Source organism: Bidens hawaiensis, unplaced genomic scaffold (assembly GCF_021521415.1).
Source record: "Bidens hawaiensis isolate Kalapana, Puna unplaced genomic scaffold, B.hawaiensis_p1.1 tig00025202_1, whole genome shotgun sequence".
Classification (NCBI taxonomy): domain Eukaryota; kingdom Viridiplantae; phylum Streptophyta; class Magnoliopsida; order Asterales; family Asteraceae; genus Bidens; species Bidens hawaiensis.
In genome coordinates, this window is record NW_027494018.1 from 1 (window position 1) to 24,126 (window position 24,126).

Sequence of the window (24,126 nt, forward strand, 5' to 3'; positions counted from 1 at the left end):
GTTCTTCCCGCCTAAGGATGTCTGCAGCTCCACGCGCCAGACTCCTTACATGGAAGCCTGCGTGAAGACATCTTGTTCCTGCGATGCGTGAAGAGAACTCTTCTCGCAGCGCCCTTAGAATGCATGTTCTTCCCGCAATGCGCTAAGAATGTATGTTCTTCCCGCGATGCGCTTAGAATTCTAGTTCTTCACGCAGCACGCTAAGGATTTGTGATTCTTCCTGCAGTGCGCTAAGGATTGTTGTGCCAGCCTTCGCGCTCGCGCACTCAGCCTTCCCTCGCTTAACCCTTGTATCTTCTGTTTATTCTAGCCGTTTGCTTTTGTAATGTCTTTTCTTCTGAGCTGTTGACCTAACCTATCTAATGTCTGAATAGTTACTTTCGGCGCAGCATGCGTACCAACCCCATTGGTTGGTAGAAAAAGTGACTGACATTATCTTTTGAGATCTGCTTTTCCATGCTTTGACCAGTAACTTTATCTGTCCTCCCCCATGCCTTTTTCTGAATCCTGTCAGCCTTTTTCTCTTTTTCCCTGCTACCATATCTTTTGATATCTTTACTTTTCAGAACTTTTTACTGTTGATATCTTTTCTTTTACTTTTGGAGATCTTTTCTAGGGTTTGTGTCCCCTAGGGTTTGCCTATATATAGTACTATTTCCTTAACACTTCACACACTACACTTATTCTCTTCCTCCCTTTTTGCTCTCTGCCGTTGTTCTTCAGCCGCCTCCCTCCTCTCTTGCCTCCGTCTTCCTCCCTGTTCTGCCCTGTTTTCCGGTAATATATTATATATAATAACTTATTAATTATGCTAACTTATAATCAAGACTTAAAACAAAGCATTAAAACAATAATCTTGTTTATAGGTTAACTTGCTTGTTTGGTTCTTGCTTTATCTTACACCGCATCGTTTATCAAGTGAGTAATCTCGTACCTAATCCCTTTTTGCTTTTAATGTTTTGGGATGTTCATGTGTTCATACAAACTTAGAGTCTTAAACTTGTTTATGAGCTTTAGTCGCGCAGTATCCCATGTGTTGAGGACGTTTACTTGGCTGTTTATTTGTATGTGTGTATCATTAACCGCTTTGTTCGGCCTATTCCGCAGTTTTCATGGATCCATTAGATGAACACGGGAGACCTATCGTTTACGGTTTTCTTTGTTTACACTTGCACAGATGTTTTCTCGTTTTTGTGCTCAATTGGGAGCACGGATTGAACTATGAACTATGAGCTATGATCTATTTAGGCTTGATCACAATCTGATTGCACCCTTGTTAAACACCAGACATACACATGTTGCGCGCAGATTTATTGTTATCTATGTATTGTATTAAACTTGATTTCTCACCAACACGCAAGTGTTTGACGTTTATTTTAACACATGTTCAGGTTTGCAGTAGCTGTTTTGGAGCTTGTGGACACATAGGACGTTTTTACTTTTGGACCTAGATTAAAATGTATCAAGACAAGTTATTACTGTTCGAATATTTTGATTTATAATATATTGATTTATGTTGGTTTATTTATATCTTATGTATACGTTGCGCATGCGTGAATGAATATATTTATTAAATATTGACACCCAATAGTGTCACGAGTAATGAAACAATATGTGGCGCCCCGATGTATAATCCGCCTTTGGTCGGGGTGTTACAGATTGGTATCAGAGCTCGTTGACTTTAGGATAGGTGGTTAGACGTAACGGCCTAGAATACCTAAGAGTCCCTTCTCGCGCATGAGAGAAATCTCATGTTTGCGCGCTTATTGTTAATTACTCGTTATTTATGAATATGCTCGCGCTTGCGCAGTATATGATTTTATGTTTTATTTCGCGATATTTCGATTTTTGCTGAATTTCGATTTTTATTGATTTTACTTACATATTCGTTTGTCGGACTTGAAAATCCGAAAAGTCATGGTGATACATGAATAGTTGATTTTCAATTTCCATTTGCGATTATGTTCTGAGGTTGGAGACTTGAAAAGTCATGGTGATACATGAATTGTCAACCTCCAATACTCATTTTCTTGTATATTTTATATTGAAGATTGAAAAGTCATGGTGATACATGAATCGTCAATCTCCAATACTCGTTTGCCCGTATATTTTAAATTGGGAATTCGGAAAGTCATGGTGATACATGAATTGTCGATTCTTGATTCGAATTTGTTACCTTTATTAAGTCTGCATTTAGGATCATTTATTTTACTTTAACTGTTGACTGTAACTGACTCCGTGAAACCAAGCTTTATAAGATTAAAACTTTGCGCTAAAACCAAGATATTAACTAAAATTAAAATTTTTATAGAATGCCTCCGCTATCTCGCCGATTTCAGAGAAGAGAAGCCTCGCGCATGCGTAGACAGCAACGTTCCCAGGAAATGGCCGCCGCGATAGCCCAAGCCTTGAGCCAAAACAATACCTCGAGTTATAACATTAAGTCCTTTAACGCGGGTAACCCTCCAAAGTTCACAGGTCTTGAAGGAGCCACCGTGATGCTCCAGTGGCTTGAGAAAATAGAAAACACTTTCCTTCACACCCAATGCCCCTCAGACAGACGAACCCTGTATGCTTCCAGTGTCCTGGAATCCAGAGCGCTTACATGGTGGAATGGAGTAGCTCATGCGCGTGGCGCAGAGGCTGCTTCTAGCATGACATGGGAGGAATTCAAGGAAATTCTTACGCGAGAATTCTGCCCTCCCAACGAATTTAAGCGCCTGGAGGAGGAATTTTGGAATCTTAAGCAGTACAGCGGTGAAGCGCGCGAGTACGCGACGCGCTTCCATGAACTAAGTTTGCTTGTCCCTCACCTTGTTACCCCTTCCCGCCGAGCCATAGAGAAATTCCTTGGGGGTCTCCCCATGGAAATTCAAGATTCTGTATGGGCCAGAAACCCAGTAACCCTCTCTGACGCCATCGAGTTGGCCGCTGTGCTCAGCGACAACCATGTCAGAGCAGGAACCCTGTTCCTGCGGGGAACTGAGAAGACCAAACTCACCAAGACTGCCCCTGAACCAACAGAAACCAAACCAGAACCCTCAAACCGTAACAACCTCAAGCGCAGGCGCAAGGCCTATGCGCTTACCAACCCGCCCATTACCCAACAACCCATTTATCAACCTCCAGTTTACGCGCCTAACCCACTGACAGCCTACCCAACACCTCCTGTAGTTCACAACTATGCCCTAACCAATCCAGCACTCCCTGCCCCGCCACCTAAGAAACCTTACACAGGAAATCAACCCTTTTGCCCAACCTGTAGACTTCACCACCCAACCCAAACCCCGTGTCGTCAATGTAACCGATGTGGCCGCGTTGGTCACTCTGCTGAGTTCTGTAAAATCCTTCCCGCCAATCCAATTGCGCCAACACCACCAGTTTACCCGCAGAACCCACAACCAACATACCAAAACCCACGACCCAGGTCGTGCTATAACTGCGGTGATCCCAGTCATTTCCGGAACGCGTGCCCGAGACTACAAGTGCAAATCACACAAGCAAATCCGGTGAACCAGATTTCAAACCAAGTGACGCGTGGACGAGCTTTTAATATAACCGCGCACCAAGCGCAAGCGAATAATAACGTAGTTAATGGTACATTTTTGCTTAACGGATTTTATGCTTCTATACTTTTTGATACTGGCGCCGATCGAAGTTTTATCTCTCGCGCCTTCGAACAGAAGCTTGCGCGACCGCGCGATGACTTAAAAGAAGATTTTTCAGTTGAATTGGCTAATGGTGAAACTGTTTTAATAAACTCAGTGATTAAAGATTGTACGCTTAACCTTAACGAAAACGATTTTCTGATCGACCTCATCCCCATGCCTCTTGGAAGCTTTGATGTTATCATTGGTATGGACTGGCTCTCGAAGAATCGCGCCGAAGTTATTTGCGCCAAGAAATTTATTCGCATACCTCGAGAAAATGGTGATCTTCATATTTACGGCGAGAAACCCTCCCGCGGTCTTAAACTTATGTCTTGCGCCGAAGCCCAAAGACTCATGCGGAAGAAGTGTGTTGCATTCTTAGCCCATGTGGTTAAACCTGCTGAAGAGAAGAAGCTTCGCGATATCCCTGTTGTGCGTGATTTTCCTGAAGTTTTTCCTGATGATCTTCCTGGTATCCCTCCCGCTCGTGAAGTCGAGTTCCGTATTGATCTTGTCCCTGGTGCTTCCCCCGTAGCTAAATCTCCTTACCGTCTTGCGCCCGCTGAGATGCAAGAATTGGCAAGCCAACTTCAAGAGTTGACTGCTAAAGGATTCATTCGCCCTAGCTCTTCGCCCTGGGGTGCTCCGGTGTTGTTCGTTAAAAAGAAAGATGGATCGTTTCGCATGTGTATTGATTACCGCGAGTTGAACAAACTCACCATTAAGAACCGGTATCCCTTACCGCGTATTGACGACCTCTTTGATCAACTCCAAGGTGCCTCTTGTTTCTCGAAGATTGATCTCCGCTCTGGCTATCACCAGTTGCGCATCCGCGATGAAGATGTTCCGAAGACTGCTTTTCGAACTCGTTATGGCCATTTTGAATTCTTGGTCATGTCCTTCGGTTTAACCAACGCACCCGCCGTTTTCATGGATCTAATGAACCGGGTGTGTAGGCCTTTCTTGGATAAATTCGTGATTGTGTTTATCGATGATGTTCTGGTGTATTCTAAGACCAAGGCCGAGCACGAGCAACATCTTCGGTTGGTGTTGCAAAAGCTTAGAGCTGAGCAACTCTATGCTAAGCTTTCCAAGTGTGAATTCTGGTCTGATGAAGTACAGTTTCTTGGCCATGTTGTGAACAAGATGGGTATTCATGTCGACCCATCCAAAATTGAAGCAATCAAGAACTGGGTTACGCCATCCTCTCCTTCCGAGATCCGTTCCTTTCTGGGCTTAGCTGGTTATTACCGGCGCTTCATTTCGAACTTCTCGAAGATCGCTTTGCCTTTAACAGCTCTAACGCACAAAGGTAAACCATATATTTGGGGCTCGAAGCAAGAAGAAGCCTTTCTAACGCTCAAGCGTTTGTTGTGTAAAGCTCCTGTTCTTGCGCTACCTGAGGGTAATGATGATTTTGTCGTGTATTGCGATGCATCCAACCAAGGTCTCGGTTGTGTTCTTATGCAACGAGGCAAGGTTATCGCTTACGCATCAAGGCAACTTAAGGTTCATGAAAAGAATTATACAACTCACGACCTCGAACTTGGTGCAGTTGTTTTTGCCTTGAAGATCTGGAGACACTACCTCTATGGTACTAAGTGTATCCTTTACACTGACCATAAAAGCCTTCAGCATATCTTTGATCAAAAGGAACTTAACATGAGGCAACGCCGATGGAACGAACTCATCAGCGATTACGATTGTGAGATCCGGTATCATCCTGGTAAGGCTAATGTGGTAGCCGATGCGCTCAGCCGAAAACCCTGCCAGCTTAACTGTATCTTGCCGCGCACGCAGCTTCACTTTGCGCCGATTCAGAGCAATCTTGAATCACGCATTCGCGACGCGCAGCGCGCATCCATCAGTAATGGTAACCTTCGCGCCGAGTTAGCGTGTGGCGCGGAAGCGCATTTTGTCCCTAATCTGAGTGGAATTCTCTGCTATCTCAATCGCATCTGGATTCCCTTTGATGAGAATCTTCGCGCTGATATCCTGAGTGAAGCGCACAAATCTCGGTATTCTATTCATCCTGGCGCTGATAAGATGTACAAGGATTTGCGCATAACTTATTGGTGGCCCGGTATGAAAAAGGATATTGCTGTGTTCGTAGCTAAATGCCTGACTTGTTCTAAAGTAAAAGCTGAACACCAACGCCCATCTGGTTTGCTCGAACAACCAGAAATTCCTACGTGGAAATGGGAATGTGTAGCGATGGACTTTATTACCAAGTTACCTTTGACAGCAAGCAAACATGATAGCATTTGGGTAATAGTGGATCGATTGACTAAGTCTGCTCACTTTCTGCCCATTCGTGAAAACTACCGTGTTGAGCATCTCGCGCAGCTTTATGTCAAGGAAATTGTCTGCCGCCATGGTACTACTTTGAGCATCATATCCGATCGCGATGGCCGTTTTATATCTCGCTTTTGGAAATCTCTCCAATCTGCGCTAGGAACTCGCTTGGACATGAGTACGGCATATCATCCCCAGACTGACGGTCAGTCTGAGCGAACTATTCAAACTCTTGAGGATATGCTCCGATCTTGTGTTCTTGATTTTGGAGGTAATTGGGATTCACACCTGCCTTTGATCGAGTTCTCTTATAATAACAGCTATCATTCCAGTATCGGTATGGCCCCATTTGAAGCACTTTACGGTCGTAAGTGCCGCTCCCCGATTTGTTGGAGCGAAGTGGGTGAAACTCAAATCACAGGACCCGAACTTGTTCAAGAGACAACCGATAAAATCGCCAAGATCCGTGATCATCTGCTGACTGCCAGAAGCCGACAGAAGAGTTACGCAGATCGTAGGCGAAAGCCTCTCGAATTTCAAGTTGGTGATCTTGTTCTCCTCAAAGTGTCGCCTTGGAAAGGTGTTGTCCGCTTTGGGAAGAAAGGTAAGCTTGCTCCTCGTTATGTTGGACCATTCAAGATTCTCGCGCGTGTGGGAAAAGTTGCCTACAGACTTGACCTGCCGCCCGCGCTCAGTAATGTGCATCCAACGTTCCATGTATCCAATCTCAAGAAGTGTTTAGCTGACGAGAACCTTCACATTCCACTTGATGAAGTTCAAGTTGATGAAACTATGCATTTCGTTGAGAAGCCTGTTGAGATTATGGATCGCGAGGTTAAGCAAACCAAGCGCAGTCGTATCCCTATCGTGAAAGTTCGCTGGGAGTCCAAGCGCGGAGCCGAGTTTACATGGGAAAGGGAAGATCAAATGAAGATCAAGTACCCGCACCTGTTCTCTGCGCAACCTACTTCGAGATAAATTTCGGGACGAAATTTCTTAAAGTAGGGGAGACTGTGACATCTGACCCGATCCGACCCGACCCAGGTACCCGTTTCTCTGACCCGATCTCTTTCTTTTATGATTTAATATTTATTTGTACTTATATTTTATTTTTAATAATAATAATATATATTTCCTTCCCGCCTCTTTCTCTCTCTTTTTCTTTCCGCCGTCCTGTCCCTCCTCTCTTTCCGCCTTCTTTTCCCTCTTGTCGCCGTCCCGCCCTTACGCCTTGTTTCCCTCTTTCTTCTCTTTGCTTGTCCTTTGGTTCTTCCCGCCTAAGGATGTCTGCAGCTCCACGCGCCAGACTCCTTACATGGAAGCCTGCGTGAAGACATCTTGTTCCTGCGATGCGTGAAGAGAACTCTTCTCGCAGCGCGCTTAGAATGCATGTTCTTCCCGCAATGCGCTAAGAATGTATGTTCTTCCCGCGATGCGCTTAGAATTCTAGTTCTTCACGCAGCACGCTAAGGATTTGTGATTCTTCCCGCAGTGCGCTAAGGATTGTTGTGCCAGCCTTCGCGCTCGCGCACTCAGCCTTCCCGCGCTTAACCCTTGTATCTTCTGTTTATTCTAGCCGTTTGCTTTTGTAATGTCTTTTCTTCTGAGCTGTTGACCTAACCTATCTAATGTCTGAATAGTTACTTTCGGAGCAGCATGCGTACCAACCCCATTGGTTGGTAGAAAAAGTGACTGACATTATCTTTTGAGATCTGCTTTTCCATGCTTTGACCAGTAACTTTATCTGTCCTCCCCTATGCCTTTTTCTGAATCCTGTCAGCCTTTTTCTCTTTTTCCCTGCTATCATATCTTTTGATATCTTTACTTTTCAGAACTTTTTACTGTTGATATCTTTTCTTTTACTTTTGGAGATCTTTTCTAGGGTTTGTGTCCCCTAGGGTTTGCCTATATATAGTACTATTTCCTTAACACTTCACACACTACACTTATTCTCTTCCTCCCTTTTTGCTCTCTGCCGTTGTTCTTCAGCCGCCTCCCTCCTCTCTTGCCTCCGTCTTCCTCCCTGTTCTGCCCTGTTTTCCGGTAATATATTATATATAATAACTTATTAATTATGCTAACTTATAATCAAGACTTAAAACAAATCATTAAAACAATAATCTTGTTTATAGGTTAACTTGCTTGTTTGGTTCTTGCTTTATCTTACACCGCATCGTTTATCAAGTGAGTAATCTCGTACCTAATCCCTTTTTGCTTTTAATGTTTTGGGATGTTCATGTGTTCATACAAACTTAGAGTCTTAAACTTGTTTATGAGCTTTAGTCACGCAGTATCCCATGTGTTGAGGACGTTTACTTGGCTGTTTATTTGTATGTGTGTATCATTAACCGCTTTGTTCGGCCTATTCCGCAGTTTTCATGGATCCATTAGATGAACACGGGAGACCTATCGTTTACGGTTTTCTTTGTTTACACTTGCACAGATGTTTTCTCGTTTTTGTGCTCAATTGGGAGCACGGATTGAACTATGAACTATGAGCTATGATCTATTTAGGCTTGATCACAATCTGATTGCACCCTTGTTAAACACCAGACATACACATGTTGCGCGCAGATTTATTGTTATCTATGTATTGTATTAAACTTGATTTCTCACCAACACGCAAGTGTTTGACGTTTATTTTAACACATGTTCAGGTTTGCAGTAGCTGTTTTGGAGCTTGTGGACACATAGGACGTTTTTACTTTTGGACCTAGATTAAAATGTATCAAGACAAGTTATTACTGTTCGAATATTTTGATTTATAATATATTGATTTATGTTGGTTTATTTATATCTTATGTATACGTTGCGCATGCGTGAATGAATATATTTATTAAATATTGACACCCAATAGTGTCACGAGTAATGAAACAAAATGTGGCGCCCCGATGTATAATCCGCCTTTGGTCGGGGTGTTACATAAGTTCACTCTGCTTTCCATGTATAAAATGCAACCTTTGACTCTCAACCATGGTATAAACCAAAAGCTGCTGAAAAAGCCTTCGTCCATTTAAGGGTAGTGAGAATTGGTTCGGCCTATCTTGTAACCTATATGCAAAGAACTCTCGCATCGTGCACTTCTTACGGCCAGCCGTAAACGAAGGATCGACATTACTGTGAGGAATGTCTACTTTATAACCATCCTCACCAAAAGAATAAAGCAAAGGAAATTGTAAAGGAGTATAAGAAGGATGAATTTCACTAATTCGTCGAAGACCACCAGACCTGGAGTTACTATTATATCTCTCTTGTCCATTGCGTCACCAAAATCTCCAACAATAAGAGCGGCAACCTCAGAGGTCGTTGGTAAGATATAAGTCCTAGCATCGTATTTTCTTGTTCCAACAATGCGGAGCTTCAAATCAATCTGGGGATTTTCTTTAAAAGTATCACGTACCATACGATATGCCTGAACCAATGGATTTTGTGAGTCTAACATTTCCCTGAGATAATTAATAATATAATTTTCGTAATTGTTGGCATCTGAAGATGATTCACTGTAAGACAAACAAATAAACTTTAACATTAATATAAATGAAATATATGATAAAACAGTAATTGTTTTAAAAATGAAAATCAAATAATGTTTAAAAGTAAGCCTTACCCAAATACTCGTTGTCGGTTTGATATTTCATTCTCCGTATCATAAATGTATAGTTGAGCAAACTGAGGTTTGTTATTATTTAATGGAAGAAGACTTCCGATAGAATGGTAGTTTTCTCCGCCAAGTCTAAACGTGTAAGGAGCGTTTCCTCTATTAATGGAATTGTCAATTTTTCCACCCATTGATGTAAAAGAAAACATAGAATTGAATCGTCTAATATTTTTCAAAAAATACTTGCTTATAGGATCTTCGCCACGAAATAACTTTACATAACTTTCATGAGGTTGCTTTAAATCAGGAAGTTTAACATTTCCATTGCGACAACATAAAGAGAACGTTGTATCGGCAGTTTTTTTTCCTCTCCTAGATTCAACTTCCCACAAGCACGCGTTGCAAGACTCACATTTGAAACTTTAATCACCATGATCAACGTAATCTATACAATAAATGAGACATATAAGTTTAAGACCAGTATTTGTAATATTTAATGTAAAATTATATAATGTATTAAATAATAACCTGTTGATATGCCTTTAAAAACATCAACAACAAACTCAAAATCTTTTAACTGCTGCATAGGTATAGGAGTAGTATTGGTTGTTTTCCTTGGTCTTCCAACACGCCTTTTTGATGATGTACTTCTAGAGTTTATGTAGTTAGAAACAGAACCGCTCAAATTTGATGTTGTATTAGGGATGATGTTAGAGGAAATAATACAACCTGTTAAAAACTATTTATTATAACTAATAAAACAACAAATAGATTAATATTACAAATGTATGACTAAAAGGAAAAATGTTTTACATGAAGAAGACGGCATTGTTTGAGAAGCTTGGTTTAAGGAGTGATTTAATTTATCACGTTTAGCATCTACAATTTGCTTTCTTTGTTTTCGATTTGAAGAATAAAAACTACCAAGTTGCGTAGAAGTATCATCTGGAAATATATTTATAATATAAATATAATGATAAATGAATAATGAAAATAACAGTAGCTAGAGAATTAGAATACTTATGAATGACAAAAAGAGAAACGAACGTTGGTAGTTTGGGGAATTATTGTTTACACTTGGTAGAGTTGATGGAGATAAGTTTTCCTTCCCTTTGTGAATTGTAGTAACACAACTCCTTTGAACTTCATACTGTGTACGGGTTCTAATGTTTGAATCTGCGTTTATAATTTTTAAATAAGTCCAATAATGTAGTATAGATAAATTTACAAATATATTATAAATATAATATATATAAAACTTACTTGAACCGTGTTTTGATGAATAGTTATTTGATGTGTAATTTTGAGATATACTAACTGGTGTATTGCTTAAAACGTTACCTAAATGGCCGATTTGAGGTTGACCTTTATTTCAACAATAATAGGATACGAAAATAGATTAATTCAAAGTAAATGAAAACATTAATATTACAAAACAACCAAATTAAAGATTGTTAAACTTAATATTAAAAGGTTGACTCCTCGAGATTTTACCGTATTGATTGGAATGATATACTGGATATGAGTATCCGTTAAAAAAACCCGTGGTAGGTGGATTCGAATGAACATATTGAACATTATTTGACTGGGTTGTGTTGGAAACAGCAGACAATGGGTCTCTTGGAATATTACTTACATAAAACATAAAGAATACCGTATAATTGAAGAAATAATCGACTGAGTTGAAACAAATATGAACAAAGACTGAAATACCAGTTGGATCGTTGTTCTTGCTCTTTGAAGTGGAGAGAACAGTTTTACGTTTCTTAGAAGATGAAGACATGATTATACCAATAATGGAAAAAAATGGTGGAAGATATCTTGACAAATCATAGAAAATGGTTAATAGAGGAAAAAATTATGAAACAGTATTTAAGTAATGTATAATATTAATTAAAACTGAATTAAAATGCCATTAATGTAACAAAATGGAAAGAATCTTAAATTAGGGAATATGATATAAATTTCAATAATGAATATCTTTAGGAAATCGTAATTAAGCTTAATGTAAGTCAATCGTTTAATACTAATATATTTTGACCAGATTTAAAAAAAAAGAATGAATAACATAAATTTTACAGTTACATAGGTTATGGTTATACAAAGATTTTGTTTATCATAATTATGGTTATGTTGACAAATATTTGTTATAAACATGAATGAATGAAATAAAAAACAATACATAAAAAAAATTATTTCTAAGGCAAACAAAATAAATAAAGATAATAGTTCTTACATTAAAGTTTTAATAAAGTCGAAATTAATAAAAATAAATACGAAAACAAAACATCACAACTAAATAACTTTAAGAACAACCAAAGCAACATCATTCTTATAATAACGAATAACTAAAGTCTTGCCAAAACATAATTGATTGTTGATCACGTAATCCTTCCATCCAATTAACGTAAAGCGACCCTTCTCGTTTTCTCCTCCGTTTTTAAGTTTAAAGATGGTTTCATTGCCTAACAAACTCCTGAACTTAATTAAGCGGGTATTTTTCAGATTCGCCAGTCTACCAACTTCAGCAGGTAGTCGCTAAAATATTAAAAACAAAATAAATTATAAATTTAATATGATTAAATTAAATTTAAGTGAACAAACTTATAACAAAATATATAACAAACATATAAAATTTATTACCATACGATATTCAATCTTCTTATGGAACTCTAAATAACAATTAGAGTTTTCAACCGTATCATTATCACCATGATGTATAACGGGATTGTGAGAATAATCAACTACTGATTCACAATATGGAGACTCCACGGTATGTTCACCATGTGTATTGAAATTAGATAATCGATGAAAAATAATTGGTGGTAAATGTGGAAACAATAAAGGAATACCGTTTTTGTCATACACTATAAAATCAACAGTAGACGTGTTGACATACTTTAACTAAAGAACGTCACCATCTCTTAAAGCCAAATCTTGAACCAACTGTTTCCAACCGTCACCAAATAAATAGTGTTTTTTATAAAATTTAAAATTTATCTCCCATGAATGGTTATGATCAAATATGAACTTAATTACTCCGATTTGAAGCGCGTCTTGAAACTGGGATTCACTATTCTTCTTTGAAACCACTTGTTAGGAAAATAGGAAACATACTATATGTTAAAACCATTTTAATATACATGTTTCTAACACTGACTATTAATTAAAAAAAAAAGTGAATTTTACCAATTTAGCATTCATTCTATTATGATCATATAAAACAAATGCTTGTCGATGCAAAGTAGAAATTGCTTTCTTGGAAGGAGTTCAAACTAACCATTTAGTTTCATCTTCAATTAAAATAAAAATAACCCTCTAATAAGGACGAATATTCAAAGAACACATTAGATCAGTAACTCCATCACCCAAACAAACTGTTTTTTCATGCTTTTTTAACTCCACTATCGATGATCCTTTTAATGAACAATTTCAACTGTTTTAGCCAACAGGTTAAACATCAAAGAATTTTGCAAGATAAATTCTTTTGGAATTTCCTAATAACAAAATTCAGATTTACAAAATTAGATATTGAAAGTTTAGACAAAAATATTATCATAGTATTTTAAGAATACCTAAATAGAAAATTTCGGATCTTCGACAAGCATAAGATAAGAAGTTGTCATTACAAAAATAATCTTTCTACATGAAACAAAATAATATAAATTTATAATATTAGTTATTAACGTATTAATCTACGAATAGTTATTAACGTATTAATCTACGAAATACAACTTATATTAAAATAGTTAAAAGTAAATTCAACATTATAAGTAGTAAATTATTAGAAATTAAGGGATTGATACATACTTCAATGATGGCAGGGAGAATGATAAAAAAGATGTTAAACCTAAAAGATGATTAGGGATTTATAACACTTTTTTAAAATAATATTCTAACTTAGGTAACACCCGGTAATTTTGTTAGAATACAATTAACATATTAACATAATAAAAGGAATATAAGAGTGGTGGTTATTGAATTTGAAAACTACATTCTAGAAGAATCATAACAAATTAAGAATTAAAACACATTTATTTGTTAGTTATAATCAAACATGGTAAACATAAAATATGAATATGTAAAACATCTAGTAAATAGGTAAATTTAATATAGAATTAATATATACTACTAAACATGAGATACTATAACATTTATGATACGTATACAACCACATCAACATGTATGACGAATCTAAACATATGATAAACATAGATTTTATAAAATATGTTAAGTTTATACCAAAACATAATAATTAACAAAAGATATTAAACAGAAAAAAGTTAAAGTGTCAATTGTAGCATAACTTAAACAACCAAAACATAATATTCAAGAACCCAAACACAGATACCACAAAAGCTTGTTTAAAACCTATTCAAATACTTGTGACAGGATCAGAGAATGAGTTGGACGGTTGTACTCGGGTAGACATTTTTTCCCCAAATCAAGCGAATTAAGATAAACAAATTCTGGCCAGTCATGAACTCTAAACTTGTAATTATCATAATTGTATTCAATGTGGATTCTAGTCATCATATTCTCACCATTTGGGTTTATCAACACCAACCTAGTCTCTTTATCTAATCCATGTCACGTGCAAATTGAACAGGTAAACGCTGTAAAATATATAAACAAAAGTATTTAGTGTTTATAATAATACATACTTGAATACAAAAAAAGTAAGTATACCATAACCAATTTATGACATGGAAAAAATCTTACCAAACGATCCCTGATAACAACTTCAAGAAATTTGTCACTGACATCCTCATCTCGAATCCAAACACGCTTACCTTCTATATCAACAACACCAAAGCTATCATCATCTAATAAAAAAAACATATAAAAAAAGTTAACAAATAATTATATTTTGATACACAAATTACGTGAATATTGAGAAATTAACCTGAAACAGTAACTGTATCAACATTGTCCGAACAACCAACAATATTAATTCGTTGAACAAACTGTGTCCGTTCAATACCACGACTATCAAACACATATAACCTGAGAGTATTGGGATCAACCGGTAAAAACACAAGATAATCATTAACTTGCAAGGCCTTGCTAAACTGGGCCATTCACCAACAAATTCATATCCAGGAATACTGCTTTTGACACTTTTAAACACAAGAGTCCATCTACTTCCATCAGCTGCAGAAACATCCAAGTTGGCAGATGACCTTCCACGATTCAGATATGAAAGATAAAGTACAAGCTGATCGTTTCTTAATTGCTGACATACAAATTTATAAAACATTCTTAAGAATATTGTAAAAGATAAATTTTAAGAAATAAACATATAAATATATAAAAATTTAAAACTGATATATAAGTAAGAATAAAAATACGCTTTAACATACCAACTTATTCATTGATGGATAAGAGACATAGACATCAAAAACCTTATGCTTCCAATCCGGATGCTCTGGAACATATAACAATCTCCATTCGTGTGGCTGAGTGGGAAAGAAAAGAAAAACATCACCAAATCCGAAACCGTTGTCTTTTACAAATGGGAACCATCCATTCCCAAATACATACTTATCAAAGCTTAGATAAATATCAACACTTCACTCTTGATTTAGATGTGTAATCTTAACGGTCTCATGGACAGACTCATGAGGGAAAAGAAGCTTAAAATACTCTTTGGGAATTTTCTATAAAATACAACAGAAACTAAATTAGCATAGATTAACCTAAAAATTTGAAGTACATTATAATAACGACAACTATTAACTTGTAGATACTCACCATATGTTCAACAAATAGTTGATTAAACACGGCTAATGCAGGATAATTCATCTGATTAGTCAATATTATTGGTAATTAGCTATACAGTAATAAAAACAAATATATGAAATTCAAGTAAATGATGAACAAAGATGTGTACTAATCAAGAAAAATCTATTAATATAGATTGTTTGAGAATAAAATCAAACAATAATTAGGGTTGAAGTAACCAACTTACCTTCAAAACACGGAAGAAAATCGAGATTTTTATTTTGATATTGATCGGATAGTTGAAATAGAGTAAAAAGAATTTAAAATTGGTTATAAATGATACCAAAAGTCGGTTTAATCCGGGTCATCAAATGGTAAACGGGTTTCTTGAAAATATAAAGATTATATTTTAATCTTGGAATATAATATTATAACCTAGATAGCATATCTATGCTATTTATTGAACTTATCTTAAACTTTATTATTTGTAGAAGTTAATTTAATTTTTTTAAGTCAATATTGAATACATTTTTATAGTCAATATTGAATTATGTAATCCCAAATTTAAATAATTAAATTTTTAAAAACGTAAAATAATAAAATTAAAACTAAAATATATGAGTTGCAATAAAGAAAAAAACCAAAATAAGGTAAAGGATAATTACAAGAAATTAAAAACCACCATCATAAATAAGAAATGTATGTAAATAAAATCATAACCGAACCATAAAGTCTTCAAAAACACCACCAAAATGATGTCTTAAAATATAAATAACACCGAACACACTCAGGTGTATTTATTATTAATTACTAAATTGTAAATAAAATAAAACCCAACAATGAAGTCTTCAAGTCACTTCTCGACCTTCGGAGTAAGAAATTTAACACCATCCTTGCTTGATCCAACAACGCTAACCAACTCAGAATCATCTTGAACATCGCTTATCTTCGACTTAGTAGAAGAAAATCCCGATGATTGATCACCCTCAAAAACATCCACAAGCTTACGCTTCAGTTTGTCATCTGAATCACTACTTGACAACTTGTTCTCATTCACTTCATCATCAACCAATTGAAAAGAAACTGGAGTCTTGTTATCCCCATCCTCAGAAATCTGTCCAAAAAATAAGGTGTAAACAATATAAAAACAAACCAAAAAAACAAAATAATGTAAAGTATATAGAAGTGGAAAAAACCTTTAAAGAAGCAGAACTTGTAGATTGAAGATCAGTTAAAGAATTTCCAAAAGTTAGAGATCCAGAATCAAAAGGCTACAAATATAATACAAAGAATTAAAACATAAGGAAATAATGTAGTTGATACAAGTTAAAGGCAGATGAATTTACCACTATAAACTCAGGCATTAGTCTTTTCTCAATAGCAGAAATTATTTGTTGATCATCTGTTAGCTTTGATATACCGTATACCTCAACATTATTCCTAAAATTGAAATCGGCAATCTCAACTTTAAAAGCAAAATTCTTTTATAACAAACAGTTCAACTCACTGGGAAATCCACTATGCCCAACATCATCTTAAAAATTTATAATAAAAACATATGTTAAAACAATGTTTTATATAAATACAAAAATAAGCAGTAGAATATGAATACATAAAAACATAACCTCATCTTTAGTAGCAAGCAATTCAGATGCTGTTTTGTTGATAATAAGTTTGGCATCCCGATCAAAAAGGGTCAACGAAACAACACCACTGTCATCTTGAACTCTTAGCTTAATCTTAAACCTGAAATAATTTTTTTAATCAACAACATAGCAACATTTATTATTAAAACATATTTACATATACAATATACAATATACCTAGGAATAGGTGTAACACCCAAAGTGTTACATCTTTGATTCTTGCATTCGTAAACATCTTTTCCTTCCACCACAGTCACGATCACCTTACCACTACAACTATTGCAACCGACATAGTACCATTCTAAATCCGGACAAACCGCCTTTACGGTCCCGAGTACTATAATACTCTTTGGCTGAAATAAATTAATTAAAAAAGATAACATAACCTTATGTTAAATGTTATAAATTATAATTAGATATTATTATAAAAAAATACCTGCAATATAGTGTAAATTTCACAAATGTTGAAAAATGATGTAGCCATCAAAAACTCTTCATCAAGAGTAGACATCAATTTTACATGAATCGGTCTACGAACAACACCGTCAACATTGAATTCTAAAAATTCAAATAAACTGCAAAACAAATTTATAAGGATTTAGAAATGCAAAGGAAATACATACTGAATAAACAAATCAGGAGATATATTAATAATATTACCGTGTCTTATAATCTTCAATCTCAGAAATACTATCATTGATGAACACACGAGTAACATCAGAACCGTAGGAATTAGACACATACGGTTTCTCTAAAAATTTAAACACAAGATAGTCATTATGATATTAATATAAGAAAGTCTTAAAAAAAATTAATTACATATTAAAAATAAAAAGCAAATCTTTATGGTATTTAACTCTACCAAAAATTGCATGAGAATAATCATATGTGATTCATCAAAATGGTCAACAACATACTTAGAGAACTGTGATACCTAATCCCCCCAAAGAGTAACGTAAACACTGTCACCACTGTAAAAATCACAAATATTAGAACAAAAATTTTTTAGTGTTCCACAATTAAGAAATATTAATACAAACTGACATATAAATTAATGAAAAACATGTACCTGATATCAGAAACCTCCATAGTTAATCTTGCATTTCTTTTTACATCTCTCATATTAGAATTGTTATCTTTAAAAACATGAACAACATGTCCAATTATATCTGGAAGACATTGGATTAAAGAATTAGAAATACATAAAATGTTGATAAATAAAAAAAAATAAACTACTTAAATAATACCTATAGTAGCTTTCAACGGGATCTCTTTATCGATAACTGACTTGAATGAGTAAAACTTAAAACCGAATGTAGGACCATGAAACTGGCTACAAGGATTAACATGGGTACTGGAGTTTAAAACTAACTTATTATGGCAGTCGATAACCTTGTAATTAGACGCATTAGATCAAAGGCTAGGGTTGACTATAGTTAATGTAGCATTCTCGTTTAAATAACGTTTAAAACAGAATATATCTTCTTTAAATACTGTAGACTGCATTCGGTTACCCTGGATTTTAAAAAAAACAAACAACAAATTATGAACCATAACAAACGGGACAAAAAATAACAAACATAAATGGTAAACTAAAGATTACCGATTCATCCATAAAAACCATCTCAATCAAGAAATCTTCATTAGGTTTATTGTTATCCTTGACACTCCAAACCTTTAACACTTTTACCTTAATTGTACATGGAGTAGATCTAAGAACATCAATCTCGTGTAACATAGTAAACTTCTGGGACTCCATTGACCTTAAGAAATAAGAAAAAAATGAATTAGTAACGTATAATGAATGAAAAATGTGAAAGATAAAACAAAAAATATTAAATTAAAACTAAATTTGACATTAACTTGGATGAAGAAAAACAATGGAGGTTCTAGTTGCTGAAGGTGATGAGAAAGATTAAGAAATGAACGAATATATAGTGTAAATTATTTAGTTATTTATGTAAAATGAAATATAAATAGAAATGATTTATAATAATTGGGAATTATAATTATAATTCTGGACAAATTGATTTGGACATCATATAAAAGTATCAACTTGATTTTGACTAATTGAGAATTATATTGCTCAACCAATAAAATATTTTTAATGTTACAAAATAATCTGAACATTAATATATTTGATTTGGACTAAAATATATTTAGTGTTACAAAATATATTTTTCACATATATTGTTAATATAAAATAAAATATATGTAACATTAATTAGTTAAAGGATTGTCAACATTAAACCGGAATGAATGTGATTTGAATGAATATTGACTTTTCAAAATTAAAGGATACATGTTAAATAGGAAACAGGAGACTTTTTGACCGTATATTCAATGAAATTAAAAGGAAACATGTCAATTAATATAGACTTTTTGTTTATTATATATTAAAATTAAAAATCAAATCATATACCAAAAATGTACAGAGATACCAGAGATAAATTGTATAACTTGATTTACAATTTAAATGTAATTAGTAAAGTTGTTACTCCGTATTATGTGTTATTATTATATATAGATTATGAACATTTAATTTTAAATAAATTGTATAACTTGATTTACTTATTATTATGTAAATTACGGTTAATTAATATTAAGAATTTTAGTATAGATGGTGGTAATGATTTACTCATTGTATATTAACATAAATTAAATTAATTGTATTAATTGAGGAAAGTCAATGTATAACACCGAATTCGGTTATGTCCACAAATTAGGAAAGTCAAACTATTATAAATGGAAAAGTTAATGGTTTAATTTATTAACAAAATGGAAAACAAATAATATATATAATTGAAATATTTAAATACATGAATATTTAAAATTAAAATAAATATATACATGAATAAATAATAAAAATACAGATACTAAAGTTTTTATCAATAGTGATATTTGTATAGATGAGTCGAACAATAACCTGAAATAATAAAAATGAGAATTAATAATTATATTATGGACTTTTAAACAACAATTAAAAAACGGAAAATTTAAAACATGTTACCGGAAAAACGATATTGTCAGAATGACCATGGTATACCGGAAAAGCGATATTCCCTATCAGCTTGTTCTTGACTCTGATCTTGTTGGTTGCTAGGATCTTCCTCATTTAATACATGATCATCTTGAACCTCTTGATTTTTATTGAGTTCAACATGTTCTTTTTCTTGTTCTTGATCTTGTCCTTGATCCTGACCTTGGTCTTGATCTTGCAATTGATATTGAAGTTGTTCAGGTTCAGTATTTGAGGTATCCTTAATGAATGAATATTCAATCTTTTTGCCAGCACCCTTGGACCATAGTTTGTCCAAATCAACTTTCTTCTCAGAATTTTCTTCATGGACACTTGTTTTGTATAAAGTTTCATCAAAGTGTTCTGGATAAATCTTGAAAGACTTGATTAACTTCTCTGGATCAAACAGCCATGATGCTTCTTCCACAGTATTAAACTAGTTTTCATTGAATAATACCACATCAGAGGACTCAATCACACTCAGATGATCTTTCATATAAACTCTATAGGCTTTTGAGTGTGTTGAATATCCAACAAAGAAGCAATCCAAAGATTTTGATTGAAACTTGTTTAGATAGTCTTTAGTATTTAATAGTGAGCACTTGCAACCAAATGGTTTGAGAAACTTGATGTAGGGTTTTCTTTTGAACAAAATCTCATAGAAAGTTTTGTCTTGGCTTTTGTTAAGAAGTACCTTCATCTGAACATAGCAAGCAGTATTGATTGCTTCTGCCCAAAAAGTGACAGGCAGAAAAGCATATGCTAACATGGTTTTTGCAGCCTCAATGAGTGTTCTGTTTCTTCTCTCTGCAACTCCATTCTGTTCAGGAGTTCTGTGGGCACTGAATTGTTGTTATATTCCCTTCGAATTGCAGAATTCATCCATTACCCTATTCTTGAACTCAATCCCATTGTCACTTCTCATAACCTTTACCCATACATCCAACTGATTTTCAATTTTTGTTACACAACCCTTGATTAAATCAGCAGCCTCATCTTTGGAACTCAAAAAATAAACTCATGTGTAACTTGAGAAATCATCAATAATTACTAAACAATATCTCTTTTTGCCAATGCTTGGAACACTCACAGGACCAAAGAGATCCATATGAAGCATTTCAAGCACTTGATCAATTGTATTTATAAGCTTTGTTTTGTGAGATGATTTATGCTGCTTACCTTTTTGACATGAAATACATTTTTTTTATTAAGTTTGAACTCCCGGGTGGGTAAACCAATTACATGTTCACCTTTATCAAGTCTGTTCATGTTCTTTAGGTTGACATGACAAAGCTTTCTGTGCCACAATTTGGTTTCATTTTCAGTGGACTTTGAGACAAAACAAGTACCAGCTCTTGACATGGCATCTTTCATATTTAATTCATATAAGTTCCCATTTCTTGGTGCCATCATCATAATCATATCAGGAGGAATCACAAAGTCAGGTTTGAGGATAAAGCAATGAGAATCATCACACCCAACCTCATAACCTTTATCACACATTTGTGAGATGCTCAAAAGGTTATATTGCAATCCTTCCTCATATAACACATTACCAAAAGTAACTTTTCCATTTGTGAGAATGCCTTTCCCCACAATTTTCCCTCCATTCTCATCACTCCCAAATGCAACAGGTCCTTCAAACTTTTCTTCATAATTCACCAGTGACCTCTTGTCACATGTCATGTGCCTGGAACATCCACTATCCATATACCATACTTCATTGATTGGTGGATTGTTCCTGCACAAATCAAGGGAAATGATTAGTTAAGTAATGAAGTGCAAGCTAGATCAACTTGCAAATCATCAGTGAGATGCACAAGTGTTGCATTAGGATTGGGAATAGGTATGGGGTCCTCATAAACAATTTCACATAATTCATCAGAATCATCTGTGTCATATCCAGTTTCATACGATATTCCCATATATGGAACTATACTCTTGCATTCTTTAATGACATACTCTTTCTTCACATTTGTTACCAATGTTTCACATGTTACTTTTGCTTCACATCTTGGTTTCCATAGGAACCCTTGTGGTTCAAACCCATGTTTTAACAAAAATTTCTCATCACCATTTAGCTCTCTTGGATTCTTCTTTGTGAGCACATCTTTCTTAACCTTCTTTTCACCTTTTGGTGACCTATCGTTCTCGTCAGATTTTACTGACTTGGAATCTCTCTGAGGAACAATTCTGATAGGTTGTGTGTTCATTGAAATCCTCTTTTTCTTTTGTTGAACAACATTCTTCTTTACTTTCTTGTCCACAATCTCAATATCCTTTTCATTCTTGATTTTAACATTGCTATCAACATCATCAGATAACTTCTTGCCTTTTCCCAAGTACTCATCATACTTCTATTTGTAGAAACCAAAGTCTTGTCCAAATTTTGTTGAATTTGGAACATCAATTGGTTTGAATGTGAATCTTTCATGACAAGAATCTGTGTGATGTCCATATTCATCACAATGTCTGCACCACACTTTTCCTTTGAAGCTCTCACTTGACTTACCTTTGTTGAATCTTTCACTTGGTCTTAGGAGATCTATACCAATAGTCTTTTGATTATTGAGACCATCAAAGTAAACTGAGAATGGTACAAATTCTTCAATTTTATGTCTTGTTTTTCCACAGAACTCTTGACAAAGATTATTCTTTCCATATACATTGGTTCATCTTCTAAGTTACTTCTGAACCTTGACTGCCTTCTTAGATAATCTTCCATACTTTCTACTTCTCCAATGTCAAACAACTCTTGGCTTGAGAAAACAGGCTAAAGAGGAATGAATTGATCATCATTTTTCTGTGTTTCCTATGTCTTCTTGTTTTCCTTGACCTTTTCTCTTCTTTGTGGGACTTTGTAGGCTGTTCTTTCATTGTTCTTCTTTGAGTTTGAACCACCACAAATTTCAAATGATTGGTGTTCTATTCTCATTTGCTCATTATGCCTTCTCATCTTGGCAGTTATCTTTGGCAAAAAAGGAATCTTGTCCTTTGTTTCCTTCTTACCATTCTTTCCTATCTTCAAACTTTCACTACTTGAACTTTTCCCATTTGAGTCACTCAAGTCATCTCTATTCAATACTTCTTCGTCAAGGTCATCTTCAGACACTTGTGTACCAACTGAACTTTCACCACACTTTTCTTTCTTCACCACAAATTCACCCATATAATCCACTTCCACCATCTTAAAATTTTCAATGAATTGTTTCTTCTCTTTGAATATGTCTCCAAACTGATCAAGAAATGCATTTCTCTTTTCCTTATCAACTGTCAATGAATAGTTGTCATTGAAAGGTGGAGGAAAAACCTTGTATTTGTCTTCCTCCTTGATCTTGTTTAATTTCCCACAGATATATCCAGTTGAAACTAAGTTCTTTAGAAATTCATTTTCAACTTGAAGTGTAGTGTTCTTCAACTTCTCATCTAGAAACATCTTCTTCAATTCTTCTATTTTAGTTATTTTAGTGACATATCTAGACTGTTTCAAATAACTGTCCATACAATCTTGTTCTAGACATTTGATTCTTTCTTCATAAGTCATGTCACTTGCCTCATAAACATTAATAATACTTTGCTTCTTGAAACACTCACTTTGTAGCTTACCTACTGTCATTATTAGAGATTCATTCAATTCAAATAAATCAAGCTTTGAATGATTTGAATGTACCTGAGTTGAAGAAGATCCAGCTTCATTTTCCATTTTATCCATGAATTCTACATTTGCTTTCTCAATGTCACTTGCATGATTGCTCCAATCAAATTGACCTTCTTGTTGTTGAGCAACTAATGCAACATTCCCTTGGTTTCTTGGAGGATTGACATTGTTTCTGTTGGGGTTTGTGGGAGCTTGTGGAGGGCAAGGATTATTTCTTTGAAAGTTCTGATGTTGGGGAATTACTTGCTGGTGATTCTATGGTTGTTGGTTGTTGTAGTTGTTGTTGAAATTTCTCTGCTGACCTTGATTCTGGTTCTGGTACTGATATTGATTTCGTGGCTGGTTGTTATGAAATTGCCTAGGTTGATTGCATTCCTTAGCAAAGTGACCAGGTAACTGACAGTTGTAACAGATAGCCTTTGATTTATCAAATCCAATTCTATCATTGGGTCCTGACACCAATGATCTCCCACTTTTGTTGAAGAGTCTTTTGCTTCTCAATGCTAGCATAGCTGTCAGCCATTTTAGATCCATGT